At 37.7% G+C, this 22,453-nt stretch overlaps 1 long non-coding RNA gene across 1 annotated transcript; it reads left to right on the forward strand.

Moving 5' to 3' along the window:
- The first annotated feature begins 13,780 nt into the window (after positions 1-13,780).
- Positions 13,781-22,071, forward strand: LOC139190565 (uncharacterized). Its single transcript, XR_011574872.1, has 4 exons — positions 13,781-13,983; positions 18,421-18,479; positions 20,440-20,511; positions 21,425-22,071. It is a non-coding gene; the product is annotated as an uncharacterized lncRNA (long non-coding RNA).
- The last annotated feature ends 382 nt before the right edge of the window (positions 22,072-22,453 follow it).

The raw sequence follows: 22,453 nt of genomic DNA on the forward strand, positions 1-22,453 counted from the left end.
TTTTACAACTCTTAAGTCTTTTTAGTTACCCAAGAAGTGATAGTAATAATAAGTCTCAATTTGTGTTCCTCCTCCGGTGAGTTTCGAAGGAGTTGAAACGGTTCCCATAAGTTTTGGAGTCGAGAGTAGTGCTTGCAACTTATGAGAAGATCAAATCGTTAGATTTAGCCCAAATTGTTAGATTTAGATCAAATTTTGAGTATGATAAGAATAAGAGGATACCGAACAACTTTCGTGAAGAAATAGTTTCGATTTGAGCTACTAACAATGGAGTTTTGGTACTCATAAGGTGGCTGTCCAATTTTTTGCTGAAATTGGAAACTGGGTTGGTGTTTCAGATAGTATTTAAATCTGAGGTCAACAAATTGGAGTTCAGAGGCTATTTATATGGCTGTCAGATTTTCTACGAATTTTGAGTCTGTACCCTTTTGCTTCGCAAATGATGATATATAGTCATACAAAAAGATATATAGTTGCTTCAAGAAAATCAGTAGTACAGAGATTTGAAGATGGAATGAAAAGATTTTCTTATCTGAGAGATTCCAGCTGACGAGGTGAGAGGTAGGTTGTGCTTCACTGGATTTGTGGCATTGTGCTTTCCACTGACACAAGAGCTTTTCGTGCTGATAATGTCTTGTAAAATCAATGGTGTGTGTGCAGTGGAATAAATGAAACAAGACACAAAATTTACCAAGTTCCTCTACAGTCAGTGTGGCTGGAGTATGTCCTCAGGGCAGCAATGATGCTTTCATTTATTATCTGTAATAATAGGAGTACAAAGATAACTCTCTCTATTCTCTCCACTCTTCTTCGTCTCTTTTCTTTCTTCCTTCTGTTTCTGCAGTGTGGCTTCTGTGCATTTTGTGTCCTCCATAAGCCTTGTATTTATAGGGAAAACAAGAGCATGCAATGGCAGAAATGGAATGGAATGTTCTTAGTGCACAACTTGTTTTCCACACCAAGAAAAACAAGTTTTTGTGGCCATCTGGGCCATCCACATTTTATAACAAGTTGTATTTTTTTTCCTCCTCACTCCAATGTTCTGCATTACACCGTTCCAGCCGTCCACATATATCAAGAAAAAGACCAACCCAAGCCAGGTATCAATGTTGGTTTGATCTCAGACTTATCGTAATCATTCTTTAGGCTGAGAGGCCAACCTAATTCACAAGCCACAACAAAGTATTCAGAGCCTCCATTGACCACCCTTGAGTACCATGTTTTCTTTATTAGAGACATACATTTTTTGGCCATGTTTCTAAATTCTATAAGGTCGGCAACGGTAGAGGCAGTAACAAGGCTAGAGTGGGCTCTAGCATAGGGAGAGTTTTAGTTGTTTGGGCTTAAAAATACTCATAATTTAGACAATTTTATTATTTTTAATTATTATAGCCCCCTCCATAAGTAAAAGTTCTAACACTAAGACTACTTTTAGGGATTTGGATCCAGTCGGATCCAAATTGTCGGGATTTTAGAGATCCTCACATCTTAGTCATTCGTCGTATATCGTACGGTCAAAAATCATTTGACTTTTTTTTTTAAATTAAACACAAATAGTGTTGGAGCAATATTAGAAAATATGAAAAAACAACAATATAATGCCAATGATAATAATCAAATTCACAAAATCAATTATATATGAGATTAGCATAAACAACTAGAGAGAAAGTTAGAAAAACTGACTAACTTGGAGATTGAGGCTTGCATAAATGTAATGTCCTAAAGACAGAATTTCGCCCCTACTCTTGTGCTTGTAGTTCGGTAGGCTAACGTCTCCCAGAATTCAACAATCTATAATCCGAAGCCAAAGTACTTCAATCTTCTAACTCTGGCGAATGTTATATATTCCATACTTTCAAGACACAACTCGGAATTTGACTAACAAAGAATTAAAGACCTTGAAGAAAACTCTAGTCTTAATTATTTAGACGAGTGGGATGGTTGAGTTTATATAGAACTCAAGCCACCCCTCTTGAAACATTGTGATTGTTGCCTAAAGTTCTAACGAACAAATGTAACTCATGAATTTGAATTCAACTATAACACTTGACTCTTATTTTTCATTCACACAAAAATTAAATATTATAAAATAATATTATAATATATAATTTCCAACAATCCCCCACATGAATGAAAAATTAGGAAGAATTTAAGAGTACAGGTGAACAAGAGATGCATTGGGAGAGGTGTCTTTTGGACTTGAACCTACCCTAATGAATACTTACCAGATTTACTTGGTGACGCAGTGGATGTGGAAGATCTTGAACTGTTCACAGCAGCAGTAAACCGAGACAATAAGCAACACACATCTCTTATCCTAATATATTATGGTTCATACGGTTGTGTTCATTTTGGTCCTGAACAAATCTTGGATTCATGAGAGATTTAGAGAATTTAGCCATCTCATTCTCATAGAAGCGACCCACTTCTACTCTCATATAGGTGACCACTGATTAAGAATAGTCTGCTATTTTCCTCTTATTTATAAAGATATCACTATCATTAAGTATAAGTATACACCCTAAAACTTCTATAGACAACACATTTCTTCCATCATAGGAATGAGGTATATAGTGTGTTAACTTCTTTGAATCATGCCCAACTAGTTTGCCTATTGAACCTAGACCATGAGATCTCTAATCAACTAAGTTAGGTTTCCGCCCGGCTGATTTATTAGTTACGTTGGCCTTAGCCTCATCCCCTCAATGATCAACTTACTCTCTAGTCAGTCCCTTAATAACTGGTACCACTTAGGTTGACTATCTTTAATGGTGCACACAATCCATCTTATGAAATTATATTTCATATGAAGAAGATTTACAATGTCAAGTCCTCAACTGTACATGTTGGGACTTTAGTAAGTAATTTGCTAACATTTGGGCATACTCCCCCACATTTAAGGTATTTGTAGGAAGGTCTCTAACTCTTCATACCTTAAAGTTACTCATTATAAAAGATAACTATTTATATATTATCTCTCTTTTAAGAAACAAATTACTCTTATTTGCACATCGTGTTTAGCCCTTACTCGGCTAAATTATCACAAAGTACATCTTCTCTAGCCTTATGTAAGGCTATCTTCAATTCCAGTATAGATTATGCATTTGCACATCCACCTGCATGTACTTTGACTTCACATTATCAAAATTCAATTAGCCAGCATCATTGAATTCATAACATGTCCATTTATATTCTTGCTTAATAAGCATCATCATGTCTAATTTAATTGTGTATGCTTACTCAATAAGCATCAATTTCAGTGCTTCGTCATTCTCTTTACGAAATATCCCCACACTTGCTGTCCATTCATCGTTTTCCATGATGATGATAACTCATCTAAAAATGAGTTCAAAGATTTATAATTTGACTAGGAACAACAAATTTTATTTCACGCTTCCAATTCCAAATTATTAATCCCTTGGGCTTCTTATCATTCATAATCATGACTGGTAGAAAAACCCAGTTTTCAGTTATGTAACTCTTATTAGATGTGCTCATCATTTTATAAATATGTTTAACTCAACTGAGTTTACAAAAACACTAGAAAATCTCAACGTTATATAAGGTTTATTTTGTTGAGAAATCTATGAATCAAATCCTTGATTGTTGTATATTTACCGTATATATATTTACTTAGTTAGGAAGTCAACTTCTTCTTTCATGGAGTTAATCATGTATAATATCTGTATATATTTTACTTCCCCGTTCATATCAATAATACACAAAAATTCCAAACCTTTGGTTCTTATGATGGTATCAGAACCCCTTTGTGGTGGCTCCTGATTTTCCTTTTTGTGTTCATGTGCTTTTGAACCTTTCAAGAGCAAGACATTTTTTTCCCTTGCCCTGAATCACAATTTAATCATGGGAATGAGAGAAAATTTAAACATCAACTCCAATTCTATCTCCGATTAGCAGACACATCTTTTCAAATTGCTTGCTGGGCTCACACCAGAACAACTTCAACAGCTTATAGTAGCTATATCCATGGTAAAATTACAAAAATCAGAAAATTGCAATGCATTTACAAATACAGCAGGTCTAGCCTTTTGTGAGTTTCCATCAATTAATTTTGTGTTGGAAGTTTTGAGACTCTTGTCCCACATTGGTGAAAACAAGATTCCAAAGTACCTTTATATACTTTTTGTCTTCTACAATATTAGTTATGTGTTGGACCACTTGGAATGGGAATTGAGGCTTGGGCTTGATGATTATACCATAATATTAATATTAATTAATATTAATTAATCAAGACAAGGGCCTTGGTCCTTGGGGGCACTTGGGGCCTAAGAATTAAAATTAATCTGATCAATTAGTTTTAATTTCGAATTAAGTTTTTAATTAAATTAATTAAAAACGTTTTGATTAAAGATACAACCTTTTGTAAAGAGTGTAAAGCTTCAGATACATCCAAAAGGTATTTGAAAAGGTATGAAAGAGCCTATATAACTGGAGTCCTCAGTTCATCATCAATCATCCTTTCTTCTTCCTTTTCTTCCGTACAAACTTTCCAGAGAGAGTAAACACACAAAGCAATTCGCTAGAATTCTATAATCCAGTGCGGGTTGTAGGATTAGGTAGTTGTATCCTGGTCGAGCAGACGTTGTAGAACCACAAGCACAAGAGTGGGACGGAATTACTGTTCGAAGGACATAGCTTTTACGCTAGCCTCTACCTTCTGTAATCAAGTTAGTACTTTTGATATTCTCATATTTAATTTTCTGTAGTCGTTGTGTATCATTCTGTATTGCAAGTATTTTTGAGTAATAAAGTATAAATATTTCAAGTTCTGTATTTCTGTTATTTCTGTTTCTAAATTGTTCTCCAACATTTTGTATCTTCTAATACATGGATTTTGGATAGTGGAGCGACATATCACATTGCATCCGACTCTTCTCGTTTCACACGAACACATAGTTCTTCCATGCTTTCTTTTAATTTACCCACTGGTTCATCTGCTCCTATTTCTTCAATTGGCTCAATACTTTTTGACAAGAAACTTTGAACAATGTTCTTTGTGTTCCCTCATTCTGTCTTAATTTGATGTCTACCAACAAAGTCACTAAATCCTCAAATTGTTGTGTAATACTTTTTCCTAACTTTTGTGTTTTACAGGACTTGGCTACAGGGATAATTGGCTTGGGTAAATAGCGAGGAGGTTTTTATTACATGTCACCACTAAATACAGCCCCCACAACCCCATTTTCATGTCATGTTTCCCACACATCCAGTATATGGCATCGAAGCCTTGGTCATTCTTCACCAGCTTGACTCAAATTACTTTCCAATTTGCTTCCTTCTGGTACTGTTTCTATTGAACATAATTGTGATGATTGTCCTATGGCTAAACAGACAAGATTACCTTTTCAATAAGTTCCATCTCTTCTAATGTGCCCTTTGCTTTATTACATTGTGATATTTGGGGTCCTCACAAACTTAAATCTACTTTAGGGGCACGTTACTTTCTTACCATTGTTGATGATTACACCAGGTGCACTTGGATATTTTTGATGACCCATAAGTCCAAAACACAATCCCTCATGAAATCCTTTCTCACCTTTGTTCGTAGTCAATTTAGTACCACCATCAAAGCAATAAGGTCCGATAATGGACCCAAAATTTTCTCATTACGAGATTTTTTTCTTGATAATGGGGTTGAATTTCAACATTCATGTGTTTACACTCCACAACAAAATGGAGTAGTTGAGCGCAAGCGTCGCCACATTCTCATTGTGGCTCGTGCTTTGCTCTTCCAAGCCAATTTGCCACTCAGTTTTTGGGAGGAGTGTGTTCTCACTGTAGTTTATCTCATCAATAGGCTACCCACTCCATTACTATCAAATAAGTCACCTTATGAGACGTTATACAATCGATCCCCCAAGCTCAATCATCTCAAGGTATTTGGGTGCCTTTGTTATGCTACTGTTGTTCAACCACTACAAAAATTCGATTCATGTGCCTGTCGTTGTATTTTTGTTGGCTATCCAACAAGTCAAAAGGGATATAAGCTTTATGATTTAAGGACAAAACAATTTCTTGTTAGTAGAGATGTGAAATTCCATGAAAATATTTTTCCCTATGCATCTCTAAGTCCAGAAGACCACCATAAAAAATCACAAATTGTTTTACCCATAGTTCACCTTTATTCTCCTAGTCAATATGTGGGCTCCACTGCCCCACCTATTATTTCCTCACCTTCTCCTCATACACCAACACCTCTATCTTAGGATTCAGTGGCTATCACCCATACGGACCCCACCCACTCTTCTACTACTTCTCCTCCCTCTCTCCATGAATCAACAATTCCTACATTTCCACATGACAATTCAACTGATCCTAGTCCATCATCTCCTCTTTTGCCTGCTCCTACCAGACATTCTACTCGAACCCACAAACCACCATCATGGCATAAAAATTACCATATGTCAAACACAACTATTACCCAAGTGCCTGTTGTCTGACTCCACGCCAACTCTTGTTAAAGGTACGAAATATCCATTATCAAATTTTGTTTCATATTCAAGACTATTCATGAAACATCGTGTTTTCTTAGCTACTGTCTTAGGACACAAAGAACCCATATCTTATTCACAAGCTGCCGCATACCGCAATTGGCAGCAAGCCATGACTGGCTTTGCAACAGAATAATACATGGACGTTGGTTCCATCAACTCTGTTGATGCACAAAATCAGTGAAGACTTTGGTACAACAAAAAATCTTAAGTTTGTGACCTTCGCTAGATTGCTCCGGTCACTAGTGTGAATAAGTATGTAAATGGATAGGGACAGGGAAGCAAACATAAGATGTATGTGGTTCACCCAGATTGGCTACGTCCATGGAGTAGAGGAGTTCTCATTAATTGTGAAGGGTTTACACAAGTACATAAGTTCAAGCTCTCCTTTAGTGAGTACTAGTGAATGATTTAGTACAAATGACATTAGGAAATATTGTGAGAGAATGATCTCTATTTATAGAAGAGAGTTTCTAGTTTCATTCTGACATTGACACATGTCGTGTTGTGATTAGCTTCTGATGTTGACACGTGTCGCACTATGATTGGCTTCTGATGTCGACACCTGTCGTGTTGTGATTGGCCTCCTGGTTGTAGGGAAACTCTTATGGGTCCTTGATGGTATAACGTTGACCGGTGCTTAGTAGTTTTGGGATTGGTCAAGTATGGTACAAACAATGCTCCCCTAATTTCCCGAGTGAGGGAAGCTCCTCAGTTGGGGACTTGCAATATCCAAGTCATTGAGTAATCACGAAACTTCTAAGTACCGAAGTGTGGTATCATTTTCACTTGCCTTATCTGTCTCATACGTAGATGTGGCATCTTATCTTGAAGTACTTTTCCTCCATCCAGGGGTGGTATCTTTAACCGATGAAGATGCATAAGGTAATGTATCAATTTCATTTGAAGCTTACTTGTAGTTTCGGGCTTGGTCAAGTGCGATACAAAACCCTATAGTAGGAGTCCCCCAAGTCGCCGAGCTAGGAGATTTGCCAAAAGAGGTAACAGACAAGGTAAGCAATCAGACTTTCAAGCAAACAACCTGGATCGGAGGTTCGACTTTGGCTTCCGGTTGATTATTCTCTTTCTCCTTGTGTCGTAAACAACAACAAGGATAAGGAGAAGCAAATGGAGAAGAGATGATATGAGATACTTTTGCTTTTGAAGAAGTAACTTTCCACAGGCTTATTCTTGAACTAGGCTGTAGGGTTTTCTGGTTTTCTCCAGAGTATAAAGCCGACTCAACAATTTGAGGGTCAAAACAAGTCTATCAAATCAAGAGTGCGTTTGACCTTGATGATATGAGATACTTTTGCTGTTGACGAAGTAATAGATGAATCGGCATGTGTTCTGTTGCGCTTGTCTCCACATGCTTCCTTGTATCCTTCTCACTTACCCTATCTGTTCCTCAGGCAGATGTGGTATCTTTTCTGGAAGCATAAGATGTTGAAGATGAGTACTCAAGAGCAATGCTAGGTAAGTAATCAGGCAAGGGGTTCCAGGCAGTCAGTTCCTGACTGGAAGCTTGATTCCAAGTGCTGACTGATTGCTCTTTTTCTCGTTGTCTTGCAGGTAAGAACAAGGGCAAAGGAAAAGACAGGGAAAAAGCATGATATGGGATACTTTTGCTTTTGACCCCGATGATATGAGATACTCTTGCTCTGGTGTGGCTAGTTTGCATAGGTATTATTAGGGGGAAGAAAGCTGAGTATTTCAAGAGGCTTCGTTGGGAGTGCCCTCTCAGATATGAGGAAGGGTTGAGCATTTTTGCAGGTTTGCCTGTCCGTGGAGGATGGAGGTCGACATATATAGGAGTCTCCCTAACAACAAGTAGTAATGCTATTCCTTTACCCTTCTTGGCCATAGCAATGTAGGGGGAGCTGCAAGCTTCACGTATTTTAACTTTGTTAGAGCACTTTGAAAAAGTGGTATGTGGTATCTGGAAAGTTGATGTTGCTTGTGAAGATTTCAGACAAGCTTTATCCACGGAAATCTGGCTCTCGAAGTTTGGAGAGCGATGCCTCTTCCGTTTTCGAACAAGCAATCCTGTCGGGGATCTGGCTCTCGAGATTTGGAGAGCTGTGCCTCTTCGAGTTTTGAGAAAGCAATCCTGTTAGAAGTCTGGCTCTTGAGATTTGGAGAGCGGTGCCTCTTCAATTTTTGAGAAAGTAATCCTGTTGGGAGTCTGGCTCTTGAGATTCGGAGGGCGGTGCGTTTTCGATTTTTGAGCAAGTAATAATGCTATTCCTTTACCCTTTTTGGTCATAGCAATGTAGTGGGAGCTGTTAGCTTCACATGTTTTAACTTTGTCAGAGCACTTTGAAAAAGTGGTCTGTGGTATCTGGAAAGCTGATGTTGCGTGTGAAGATTGCAGACAAGCTTTATCCAAGGAAATCTGGCTCTCGAAGTTCTGAGAGCGGTGCCTCTTCGGTTTTCAAACAAGCAATCCTATCAGGAATCTGGCTCTCGAGATTCAGAGAACGGTGCCTCTTTGATTTTTGAGAAAGCAATCCTGTTAGGAGTCTCACTCTTAAGATTTGGAGAGCGGTGCCTCTTCGATTTTTGAGAAAGTAATCCTGTTGGGAGTCTGGCTTTTGAGATTCGGAGGGCGGTACCTCTTCGATTTTTAAGCAAGTAATAATGCTATTCTTTTACCCTTCTTGGTCATAGCAATGTAGTGGGAGCTGCAAGCTTCACATGTTTTAACTTTGTCAGAGTGCTTTGAAAAAGTGGTCTGTGGTATCTGGAAAGCTGATGTTGTGTGTGAAGATTGTAGACAAGCTTTATCCAAGGAAATCTGGCTCTCAAAGTTCGAAGAGCGGTGCCTCTTCGGTTTTCAAACAAGCAATCTTGTCGGGGATTTGGCTCTCGAGATTCAGAGAACGGTGCCTCTTCGATTTTTGAGAAAGCAATCCGACTGGGAGTCTCACTCTTGAGATTTGGAGAGTAGTGTCTCTTCGATTTTTGAGAAAGTAATCCTGTTAGGAGTCTGGCTCTCGAGATTTGGAGAGTGGTTCCTCTTCGATTTTTTAGCAAGCAATCTTGTTGGGAGTGTTTTCTCGAATGTGAGTAAAGGTTGGGCATTTTTGCCAGTCTGCCTTGCCACGGAGCACAGAGGTTGACACACATTGGGACTTTCTAGTTATCAAGCAGTGGTGTTGTTCCTTTACCCTTGAGGGTAATAGTAGGGTAGCTGGACCTTCAAAATTTATGTGTCTAAACTTTGTCAGAGATCTTTGGCAAAGTTATCTGTGGTACCCGAGGAGCTGATGTTGCGTGTGGAAAGTGGTGCCTCTTCGGAATCCGGAGAATGGTGCCTCTTTGATTTTTGAACCAACGACCCTGTTGCCCTTTCTTTTATAAGGGTACCAATTGTGTGCAAGAAGTACATTAAGAGAGTTATTGCTTGTAGGAATTTTCCCCTTACTTCAGAGATTTATTGCACCTCATTTCTCTTTCATCATTTCTGAAAATGTCTGGCCCATCCGACCGTCGTTTTGACTTGAACTTTGGTGAAGAGGCAGCCATGCCTTCTCAAGACAACATATGGAGCCCATCCTTCTTATCCCATACTGGTCATCTTACCATTGGGGACTCTGTGATGAAGAATGATATGACCGTTGCGGTGGTGTCCAGGAACCTTCTCACTCCCAAAGATAACAGACTACTTTCCAAACGGTCTGATGAGTTGGTTGTTAAGGATTTTCTGGCTCTTAGTGTTCAATGTGCAGGTTATGTGTCTAATATGGCACAACGCCTATTTGCTCGAACCCACCAAGTTGAATCATTGGCGGCTGAAGTGATAAGTCTCAAACAGGAGATCAGAGGGCTCAAGCATGAGAATAAATAGTTGCACAGGCTCGCACATGACTATGTTACAAACATGAAGAGGAATCTCGACCAGCTATAGGAATCTGATGGTCAGATTTTACTTGATCGTCAGAGGTTTGTGGGTTTGTTCCAAAGGCATTTATTGCCATCGTCTTCTAGGGTTGTACCGCGTAATGAAGCTCAAAATGATTAGCCTTCGGTGCCTCCTCCTTCTGGGGTTCTGCCTAGTACTGAGGCTCCGAATAATCACCTTCTAGTGCCTCCTCTTTCTAGGGCTCTGCCAACTGCTGAGACTTCTCCTGAGCAATCTTTGTGAAGGCTCCCTCTTATTTGTTTATTTTGATTCATGTATATGTACATATTTGTAACTTATCGGAGATATCAATAAACAAGCTTTGCTTCATTTCAACGTATTGTGTTAAATACACCAAGGCCTTCTTCACTAAGTTCTTTGAATTTTTCCTTTTGTTGAAGCTTGTATGTTGAAGCTTTGTGAGTGAAACATGTAGGTTGAGGTAATGCTCCCTTAATTTCTAGAGTGAGGAAAACTTCTCGTTTGGAGACTTGAAAAATCCAAGTCACTGAGTGGTCGTCAAACTTCCGAGTATCAAGGTGCAGTAGCATATGGTAGGAGTCCCCCAAGTTTCCGGTCGAGGGAGTTGACGAATGAGGCATTTCCTTTCTAAGTGGTAGCCCAAAACTCCTTCTTCATATATATTTGTTAAGAAAGTTGTTAGGCCCAAAGAAGAGGAGGCATTTCCCACAGACGGTGCCAAATGTTGATGCACAAAATCAGTGAGGACTTTGGTACAACAGAAAATGTTAAGTTTGTGACCTTCGCTAGATTGCTCCGGTCACTAGTGTGAATAAGTATGTAAATGGATAGGGATAGGGAAGCAAGCATAAGATGTACGTGGTTCACCCAGATTGGCTACGTCCACGGAGTAGAGGAGTTCTTATTAATTGTGAAGGGTTTCACAAGTACATAGGTTCAAGCTCTCCTTTAGTGAGTACTAGCGAATGATTTAGTACAAATGACATTAGGAAATATTGTGAGAGAATGATCTCTATTTATAGAAGTGAGTTTCTATTTTCATTCTGACATTGACACGTGTCGTGTTGTGATTGGCTTCTGATGTTGACACGTGTCACGCTATGATTGGCTTCTGATGTCGACACATGTCGCGCTGTGATTGGCCTCCTGGTTGTAAGGAAACTCTTCTGGGTCCTTGAGGTATAACGTTGACCGATGCTTAGTAGTTTCGGTTTTGGTCAAGTTTGGTACAAACAAACTCGACGTTCAAAACGCCTTTCTCCCTGGCGACTTGCACTTGGTGTGTCAGTTTAATAAGTCTTTGTATGGTCTCAAACAAGCCTTTCGTAATTGGTTCTCCAAGTGTTCTAGTGTTATTCAACAAGTTGGATTTCAACAATCCAAGGCAGATTATTCATTATTTACAAAAACCTCTAGTAGTTCTTTCACTGGAGTTCTCATATATGTTAACAATATCCTTCTCACAGGAAATAATCTTCAAGAGAAGGAACACTTGAAGTTCGTTCTCCTCAAAAAATTTCGCATCAAAGACCTTGGAAACTTGAAGTATTTTTTGGGATTGGAATTCTCATGTTCTAAGAAAGGTATATTTGTATCTCAACGCAAATATTCCTTGGATATCTTACAAGATCCAGGACTTTTAGATGCAAAGACGAAAACTTTTCCAATGGAGCTGCATTTAAAGTTTACTCCTGATGACGGTGAATTACTTCATGATCCAACCCACTATAGAAGAATGGCGGGTCGATTAATCTACTTGACAGTTACTAGACCGGACATAGTTTATTTGGTTCAAACCTTAAGTCAATATATGCATCAGCCTCGAAAGCCTATCCTACAAGTAGTTTTGCAGGTTTTGCGATACATTCACTACTAGAAATTTCAACTTTACCAATAAAATGAATTTGTCGGCAAAAGTCCAAATTTGTCGGTAAAGTCTCTTCACACTATAGAACTGCACTGATTCTTAATACCGAAATAATCAAATTGTAGCTATGAATCTTTCTATAAGTAATAACAGTATGGAACTGCACTGATTCACACTACATCATGAAAAAGATACATTCAATTGAAGATACTTTAACACAACAATCTGTTAAGTAGAAAATGGGGAAGGGCTACAATAACACCATAGTTACAATAAACAATGAAAACTTAACCAATTTGTCAACAAGAAAGTATGTAATCACGTAATCAAGCACATAGTCAAGACTTGAATTTCACTTGCATCTTGGATGATAAAGCATGTACTTATGTAATCAAGAATATAGTAAGTTTGATTAAGCAGAGGCATTTACCATATGTATTCTTAGAGGCCAAGACAACCGTTCTTCCAAACCTTGCAATCAACATCACAGACCACCCGCCATTTGAGAGGTACTCTTTAGTCCCTTAAAAGATGCAAATCAAAATGAATGAAAGAAGGTACAATAAGTTACACAATGTACTTAGAATAAACACAAGGCAGAGAAAGCAAAATATACAATATATTCCCAGCACAATCAAACTTACTTGTACGAAGCTCCTTGCTCAGTGTGTTCTGCACAATAGAGGGACAAAATGTACAATATATTCTCAACATCAGCTAAATGGGAGAGTAACACAAATTAGCAACCCACAAGAAAACATAACAGAGGGACAATTTATACAATATACTTGATATAAAATTCACCATCACTAGCCTCATAAGCAAGTGCAACTACATTAACTTCAAGCACACACACCTGGAATAAAAATAACAAGACTAATTTAATAGTATTATTATTATAATTTTGATGAAGACAACACTAAGTTAATATGGACTTGCACTTGTCAAACCAAGCTCTTATAAATCCTTCGAAAGAAGAACACTGGACTTGCACCAGTTTTAGTTTAATAATGTGACAACCCGTCCCTAATTTTACGTTTTTATTAATTTTAAAAGCGTGAATTTACGAAAATGCCCTAGAGGTAAAGACTTTTGACTTTCGTTTACCATCGTCTAGAGGAGTGTATGACTTATTCTTTTAGTGTATCCTCATAGTACTCGTTGGTATGAACGCATAGGCGAAAGCCATTTGCGAGTTCGGATTATAACGGTATAGTTACTGTTGAACAACAAAAATAAAAAATAGAGTCTATACAAATTGGGTCAGACTACAAGGCAAAATAAAGATGTAAACCAACCCAAAAAGTTAAGAATGGGCTTTACATACAAACTAAATATCCATAAACAAATAAAAAAATATAAATAAGTAAAATAAGGAAAATTTCCTACAAAAGGGGGAAGTAATAAATAGGTTCCCCCATTTCCTGCAACAAAAAAAAAAACGTGGGGTCAATTAAGAGAGGTTAAGAGAGAGTGGCAAGAAGTCATGCCCTCCATCTTCCCCCCACGTAACAAGCTCTAGAACTCTCCTATGATGCCTATAAATAGGCATCAGCTGCAACAAAAAAGGGGGACAGAAAAAAGGAAGGGGAAACTCTGCAGAAAATAGAGAAACCTTGAGAGAATACCAAAAGCAACGAAGTGCTGCCAGAAAAGAGAAGGAATTCAATCTTTCGTGCTTTCGAAGTCAAGAACCAAAGAAGAATATTCATCACCAGGTATAAAAACAAAGCCCTGTTAAAATTATTTTTCTCTTGATTTTTGTTATGTTGTACATATATACAAGAAACAGAGAAGGACACGAAGGACAAAGCAACACAAAAAAATGGCAGCCGAAGACCACCAGGCAATGGTCCATGACATTCCCCTTTGCTTGGCAATGGTCCACAACGCAAGAAAAAAAAAAAAAAAAAGAGAAGGACAAATCAAATTTTCTAATATTTCTTTTAGGTTTTTTTTTTTTTGCCTTTGTTTCTTTGTATGGTATTTTTCCTGCTCCAAACAGATGGAGGTGGAGCAGCAGAAATGATCTCCAAGAATCCCATGAATTTATTCAGGGTGGCCTAGACCACCCCGTGAAGTTCCAATCAAAGTCTAATGAAAGTCATTCTTTGCGGTCCAATGAGAAAACAGATGCATTTGTGGACAAAATAAACAAGGGAAAAGAGGCAAAATGCAACTTTTGCTCCCCTTGACCGACTCATATTTTGTCTCTATGAAGAAAAGACAGCAAGGAAACAACATATACAAAGATGCAACACAAGAAAGAGAAAAGAAATTATTCTATTTGGTGTTTTTTGCTACCCACGGGTACAAAACATGGAGGATGGCTTTGGCTAAAAATTATATGAAAACTTATTGGGTATAGAGTCCAAGAAAAAGGAGAAAATGGAAAAGATGGTTTGCAAAGGAAAAAAAAAAACTTCCCTTGACCGACACATGCTTGGAAATTCCCCAATTCAAGAAGAAAAGTAGGAAAATATGCTCTAAAGAGAGTGACTAAATGAAGAAAAGTTTTCTGTAAAAGCTAAAGAAGGTGGTTATCATGTTTGGAAAAGCTAAAGGGAGTAAGTGCATGTGTTGACCAATAAACAAAGGAAAAGAAATCAGAAATTTTGATGATGACAAAAGAAAAGTCCCCAACACAACTTTGATAGAGACAAAGAAGGAAGGAGACGTGAAGAAGGTTCAAAGCCTTGAAATGCTACAATTGTGTCAAAGTTTTGGTTAAACATTGTGTCAAAGCTTTGACCAAAGAAAGACATTGAAATGCTACAAGACAAGGAAAGAAAGGGAAAATTTCCCAATCTTTAAATGGACAAGCAACCTTCTTTGCCACGTGAAGATGGGATAAAAACTTTCATTGTGTCAAAAAGTTTCACTTGCTTCTCTGCCATGTGAATGTGAAAAAAAGAGAGTTTAAAGCTTAATGTCAAAACTTCCCAAAATTAATTGGGAAACTCATTCACAAGGCAACCTATGTATTAACACCCAAAGACCTGATATGCAAATCAGTTTACACAAGTACAAACAAGCAGGACAAAATTATCATGAGCACGGTTGTTTGTAAAGCCACTCGCCAGATATACAAATGGAAAAGTATAATTCTATTCCAATTAAACATAGAAGGCAACACACAAATACAGCAAATATTATGAGGGCGCCCTACAAATTTTAGAGTGCAATCCTCACCTTTGAAGCCATGAATCAACACTTGTTTTCAAAGTACTGCAAAATAGTATGTCCAACAACCAAGTAGAAGAGTGGTCGTTGCCTGGGATGCCTGCATGAGATAATTGATAATTTCATCGCAGTTAGAGTTTCATTCCACTCCAAATACATAAGCAAACCCAGAACATAGAAAACGAAAATGGGATGACTTACTAGATCTCCACCCCTCTTCGTTTTGAGCTTTCGATCCACAAAAAGAAACACAAGCAAAGGGGTAAGAGCAAGAATACAAGGCAGCAGAAAAAAAATGAAAGCTTTTTGTGACCTGCGAAAAAAACGGGTTTGCGATTTGAGGGGGAAATAATAGTAAATCGAAGTAATTTGAACAAAGAATCTAAACTACAACAAACCTTACCCATTCTCACTTTGAAATCCACGAATACCCAATCCAAATAGAAGTTTGATTGGGATTGCCTGCCGTTTCGGGACGGAGACCACCGAGTCTGGGAGCTAAGTAAAGGAGGGATCTCTAAGGCATTTCACGGGGTATGAATGAAGTCCACCTCAAGTGAGGGTTTTCTCACATGGAGAAGAAGAGAGTTTGTTGAAACAGAGTCCTATTTGGACTTAGAAAGTCTTAAAGTTACATAAAGAAAATAATAATGCAACTTGCTGTCAGATTGGAAAGACACTTGGGTCAAATGGTTCAAAGCCCTATGATAAATAGAAGAATAGGAAATGCAACAAGACAGGACAAGGCACCATCAAGTTCCATATAAAAGAAAACAAAAGGGTGGATATGACGTGGTCTTAAAAATCCTCCCAGATTGTCATACTCAAATTAATGGGTCATTTACATTACCTATTAAATATTCAAATCCAATCCAATCCAAATAGCTTCTCATTTTCCCAAAAGTCTGAACACAAGTTCAAATCAAATAATAATGAACTACGCCGGTTTGATTTCGTTTAGGATACGTAGGCAGTCTGATATCAAAGTTTTAGACGCAACCGTGAAGCTGAAACGAATCCCTGGTTTATATAAACTAAATTCATTCCTGCTATTTTGATCAAGTAATTCTACAAAGAGTAAGAGAGATCTTCAAACACAAATTATTAGACTTTCAATTAATACATGCTGCTCATGCAATAAAGTTGAAGAAAAGTGACCAATGGCACGAAGCCGAAGAAAAGTCTCAAATGGCATGAAGCCGTATCAAGTATGAAATGACACAAAGCTGCAACAAGTCTAAAAAATCATGAAGTTACATATAGCTCCAATGGTTTAAAGTCCTCACCCTCATGAGCTAAAACTGCACAAGGCATCAAAAGCTCCAATGGCTTAAAGTCCTCGCCTGCAAGAGCCTAAACTGCACAAGGCATTAAACTCCAACAAATACATCATGAACTACGAGTGACTTGATCACTCAAGAGGGTACGTAGGCAATCTAGGATTCGACCTAGATGCAGTCACAAAATCAAACAAAACACCAAAATCCTCAAGTTACATTTTATTCGAATTGGAATCAAAGGGTATTTCTTTCCCAAAAGAAAGGTTGTAATTAATAAGCGCGTAGCCTAGAATGGGTCGAACTCGAATTCATAAAACCCTCTTCGGAAAAATGAACAAGGGTGAAATTATGTCGAGTGAATTATTTGTTTACATATTATGTACAATTTTTGCTCAACAGTTACAGACGTTCGAAATTGGTTATTCAAAGTTTAGTTTTAATTAAATTAAACTCCCACCTTGTGGGAAGACTGACCAATCAAGTTAAAAGGTTAAAGGACCAATCAAATTAAAGGACAAGCAACCAATCAAAATTGGAGAAAGAAGGCAGCAACCAATCAGGAAAAAGAGGGATTTCTCCCCTCCATTCCTGTCAGCCTTTCAACCCAAAACAACCTACGTGATCACCCATTTTCCAAGGCTGATTTCGACCAACTCCGGTGGAGTTTTTTTACACCACCACCACCATCTTGAAGATCTCATTCCATTCTACAAAACCCACCCAAGAACCACCTTGATTAACCACAATATGTGGTGGTTTGAGGCCACGAAAGTCGATAGCTCTTGCGATGCTCTGGCCATCCTTTTCAAATTTCCGAAGAATCAACAAAGCGATGGTCGATGCCACCACTTGGGCTTTGTAGCCCATCATTCCAGGAGCAAATCTTGACCAACCTTGACCCTGTTGGATCACCGTAGACGATGAATCAACGCCGGGAAGCTTTAGGCATCCGCAGGCTTCGTGGGCAAAATTGACCATCTTCCGACCATTTTTGGACTTCGTGGCAGGTATGATAGTTGTTCATCTTTTTGAGATCTTCATTCTTGTAAATTTTTGTAATTTTTAGAAATAGTTGAATTTTCCGGCAAGTCGGGGCAGCTGACCGCCGTGTGCGGTGGCGCGTGAGCCAGGTCACCCCCTAACCTTCCTAATCTAAGTTTGACACCCCAATTCCATATGTGTAGTTTGATTGTTGAAATCTCATCGTTTGAACATAGTTTGGTTAACGACCGCTACTTGAACATTATGTGAATTGACGACCCAACCGTTGAATCGTCACCAAACTTTAATACACTACAGTATGTAATATTTGAGGATATTAGAAACTTATGGATTGGGATTCTGACGTATGGATCTTCCCAAATTGGATTTGTAAGTTTGTAAAATAGAACGTTGACCTCCCTTTGAATTGGCAATTGGCGGAGATCCAACCGTTGGATCGTAATGAAACTTTAGTATGATGTCCTAGAAGTATAATGTGTATCTTTAGAAGTCATGAATCGGAAATCTGAGATGCAGATCTTTCAGATTTAGTTATGTAGGTTTGTGGACCTTATCGTTGATCTTTGACTGACGGTTGACTTTTTGTCAAAGGGGTCTCAAATCATTCTAGAACGTCCTTGGGATGTGTTTTATGTAAGTTATGTGTTTTATTGATAAGAGTTCAGAGACATGATTGAATATTTGTTCTAGGTGATGATCGTTCGTGACATCTCGATATTCATGCTAGGGAGTTGTAGCGCAAATCTCAGGTGAGTGGGTCTTCTCCTTTTTATCGTATGTATATATATATTTGATAGTTCCACAAACGCTTTTAAATTGATTTATGCATTTTATGCCATGTCTTATATATATATATATATATATATTCTAAAATACTATGATATGGTTGGATTTTAGATTGCATCATGGCATATCCATATGCATATTACCTACATATAATTGTTGTGAATGCTTTGAAGTGCTAAGGTGAACTCAGGTCGTGCAACTAAGTTCAGGTGACTTTATGGTGTTATCTGGAATGAATGAGTTATGATATGACTATATTTGTGTTTTATGGAACTCCGACTCTGTCGTACAGGTTGCAAAACTAGGCAACTTCGACACTATCGTACAGGTTGCAATAATAGGCAACTCATGTCGTACAGGTTGTAATACTAGGCAACTCCGACACTGTCGTACATGTTGCAATAATAGGCAACTCCGACATTGTCGTACAGGTTGCAATAGACAACTTCGACACTGTCGTACAGGTTGCCTATCACTACAAGAAAATAGGGTTTTTGTGGCGACAGACATTCGTCACATAAATATGAAAATTTGTCACATTTGACTATATGTGACAAAATTCCAACGTACCAATTATCGTCACCTATACAGCATCACCGATAGTTTACGTAACGAATGTTAGAGTCGCCACATATTTTTCTTTTATGTGGCGCTAATTTCGTCACATATTTTGTTTGTGAGTGACGGAATAAGCATCACAAAATAAAAAAGTCAGTGACCAATGTTTTTCGTCTCATATCAAACTTATAAGTGATGATTTTATCGTCACCCAATATAATCTCAGAATGATATGATTAACACTAAATGACATTGAAATCGTCACATATTCTTTTGACATGTGACACAACTTATGTCACATATGTTAAATCAAATACCTATTTAGGAATAATATATGATGAATTAATTACTTGTTCCTGCTTCGTAATCTAGAATTGCAATTCATAACTGTAAGGTAATATACTTAATTCACATTTTTCATTAATCAACAATTAAAGCACATAAGTCGAATACATTCATCAAGTGTACATCCCACAAAATAACATAAACATCCCAATATCAATCTAAGTCAGGGTGACCTATCTCAGTGGTAGTAATTCGTCATGAAGGGCACCAACACTTATACATAGACAACTTGAGGTCCTAACAAAAGGAAAGTCTAATCAACATTGAGGTGCTAACAAAAGAGAAGTCTAAGACAATTGCAGCCAAAAAAGCCTTTAACTTTTGATGCCAGACTTTCATCAACATTGAGGTGCTAACAATAGAGAAGTCTACGACACTTGCAGCCAAAAAAGCGTTTAACTTTTAATACTAGACCTTCACCTCATTTTGGAAATCCAATTGAGCTCTCAATTGTTCATATGAGGAAACCATCTGATAAAAACTTGATTTAAAGGAGTACCCTTGGGTGCATCTTGAATCTGCTTCATCATTCTTTTTCTTCATGTTATCCTTTCATAATAAAATAGAAACATATTAGTTTCTTTTTGAAAGATCAGCTACAATATCCTTAATTAAGAAAATACAACTTGACTACTGTATGTGACCACCAAGTATAACCTATCTTTACATATGAACTAGGCACATACAAGGTTTTGCTCAAAAAGTAATAAGCATCAATAGCATAAGAATATACTGTAATAAGCATCAATCAATATCATAAGGATATATTGGTGGGGCAAACAAAACGAAGTGAAACATAAACTTATTAGGAACACAAATGTAATTTAATTCATAAGGGGCCCTTTCAGCTTCTAGCTAGTTATATCAAGTTTTTTTTCTTAAAGTCAATCTTGCATGTTCACTTTATTTGTGCTTTCTAAGTTGTATCTTGTCAAATGTGAATTTTGACTCTCCAACTCTCTTGAAATGAAAAAAAATGATAAGCCTATGAATGACTGAATGACTTATCTATTTGTCTAGAGCAACATCATTGATCCACTGGCCGTTCTTGTCTTTGTGGAGGAGGTGCAAGTGCATCAATTGGAGGAGGAGGTAAGGGATCCCTCACCTATTTCACCCTCTTTCCTCACTACATAGAAGCTGCCATCTAAAATATGAAAAGGAAAAGTAACTAACACATACTAAAATGTTAATATATACAAACCATTGTACACATAATGACTATTTGTAAAATTATAGGCCAATAGATTACTATTGTAGGATATGAATTAATTTATAATGCACATATCTAAATCTCTTAGCATGCCAATGTCAAACTACATTTTGCTCCAACAAGCGACTAGGATGTAAAATCCAATCTGATCCCAAACTTGGCAGGTTAAAAAGATGGGGAACATGAAATCCAAATTTAAGCTTGCATAATGCATGTCCAACGCCCTAAAAATGAAATGCGTTCAAGAAAGTGGCAAAGCCAAATTCAGCCCTCATTGTTCTAGTTTCTTGAGATTCTCAAAAACACCCCATGTAGCCTGCAATACAAAGCACCAAATCACATAATAAACCAATTACAGAAGGGCAACGGCACAACGCTGTTGTCACTCTCATGTTTAACTTTTGGTGCTACATATATTGCGTGTATAAAAACTATAAAATACTTAGTTTGAAGTGCTAAGAGCATTGCACTTAATAGATAGGTAAATAAATGTGTGGGAAAGAGGAAGAGTACCATGAATAGGTAAATAAATGTGTGGGAAAGAGGAAGAGTACCATGACAAAAGGTGCTTCGGTGAGAAATAGAATAGGAAACCCTCTAAAGAACGCGAAGGGTTCTCTGGATTTTAGAATCGTACACAATACTAAAATTTTACTTGCACCTAAACTAACAAACACCAACATTTAATCAATTCAATCAAACTCAAATTAATTAACAAAATATTATTTTGTTTGAGAATTTTATTAGACGATATGGGGTGACTGATGCTGCATAACTGATGCTGTATACTAGGTGACTGATGTTGCATACTGGGTGACTGATGTTGCATATTGGGTGATTGATGTTGGGTGACTGATGCTGCATACTAGGTGACTGATGTTGCATAACTGATGCTGCATACTGGTGACTGATGCTGCTACATATTGGGTGACTGATGCTACATAACTGATGCTGCATATGACTGATGCTGCATACTGGGTGACTGATGTTGCATAACTGATGTTGCATACTTGGTGACTGATGCTGCATACTTGGTCACTGATGCTGCATATGACTGATGCTGCATACTGGGTGACTGATGTTGCATTACTGATGTTGCATACTTGGTGACTGATGCTGCATACTATGTGACTGATGTTGCATACTAGGTGACTGATGCTGGGTGATTGATGCTGCATATGACTGATGTTTCATATGAATATTAGACGATATGGGGTGACTGATGTTGCCAGATTTTATGTTTCCTCTTTCCATGGGATTCTCTATTAAGTCTAATCCCTTAATTTGAGAAAGATTGACATCTAGATGACGTGTTGATAGTTGTGTGCGTACTTGTTGCACTCCGTTAATCTAAGGAGTGACAGCTTTAGCGTTTACCAGGATAGTAGGATTTGCCAAGGTAGGGTTGCCTGTAACCTTCTACCTCATTATATATCCCCCCTTGTACATTCAATCAATCTATGAAAAATACATTCAAACAAACTTAAAATTTCCACAAATTTACTCTAGTAGTCTACGTCTTGGAAAAATAGTTACACGAAAAAAGGGGTAGTTCCAGTTTTTTTTTTCTTCGAATATTGTGACTAGTATAATCTTCTTCATCTACCAAAAACTATTCTTCCTCTTTTTTTCCTTTTGTTCAGTTCTTATGTTTTCCCCCTTTTGTTCTTATTTGTTATGGTGTAGCAGGACATGATAGTTTTTTTTTTAGAAGTGGATTTGTGCTATAGCCGAGATGCTGTAGTTTTTATCCTACCTCAGAGAATTAACTATGCAACTAATCAAGAGCTTAAATAGCTGCAATAATTGGGTTCTAACTAA

The sequence above is a fragment of the Malus domestica genome, chromosome 13, assembly GCF_042453785.1.
Source record: "Malus domestica chromosome 13, GDT2T_hap1".
NCBI classification, from domain to species: Eukaryota; Viridiplantae; Streptophyta; class Magnoliopsida; order Rosales; family Rosaceae; genus Malus; species Malus domestica.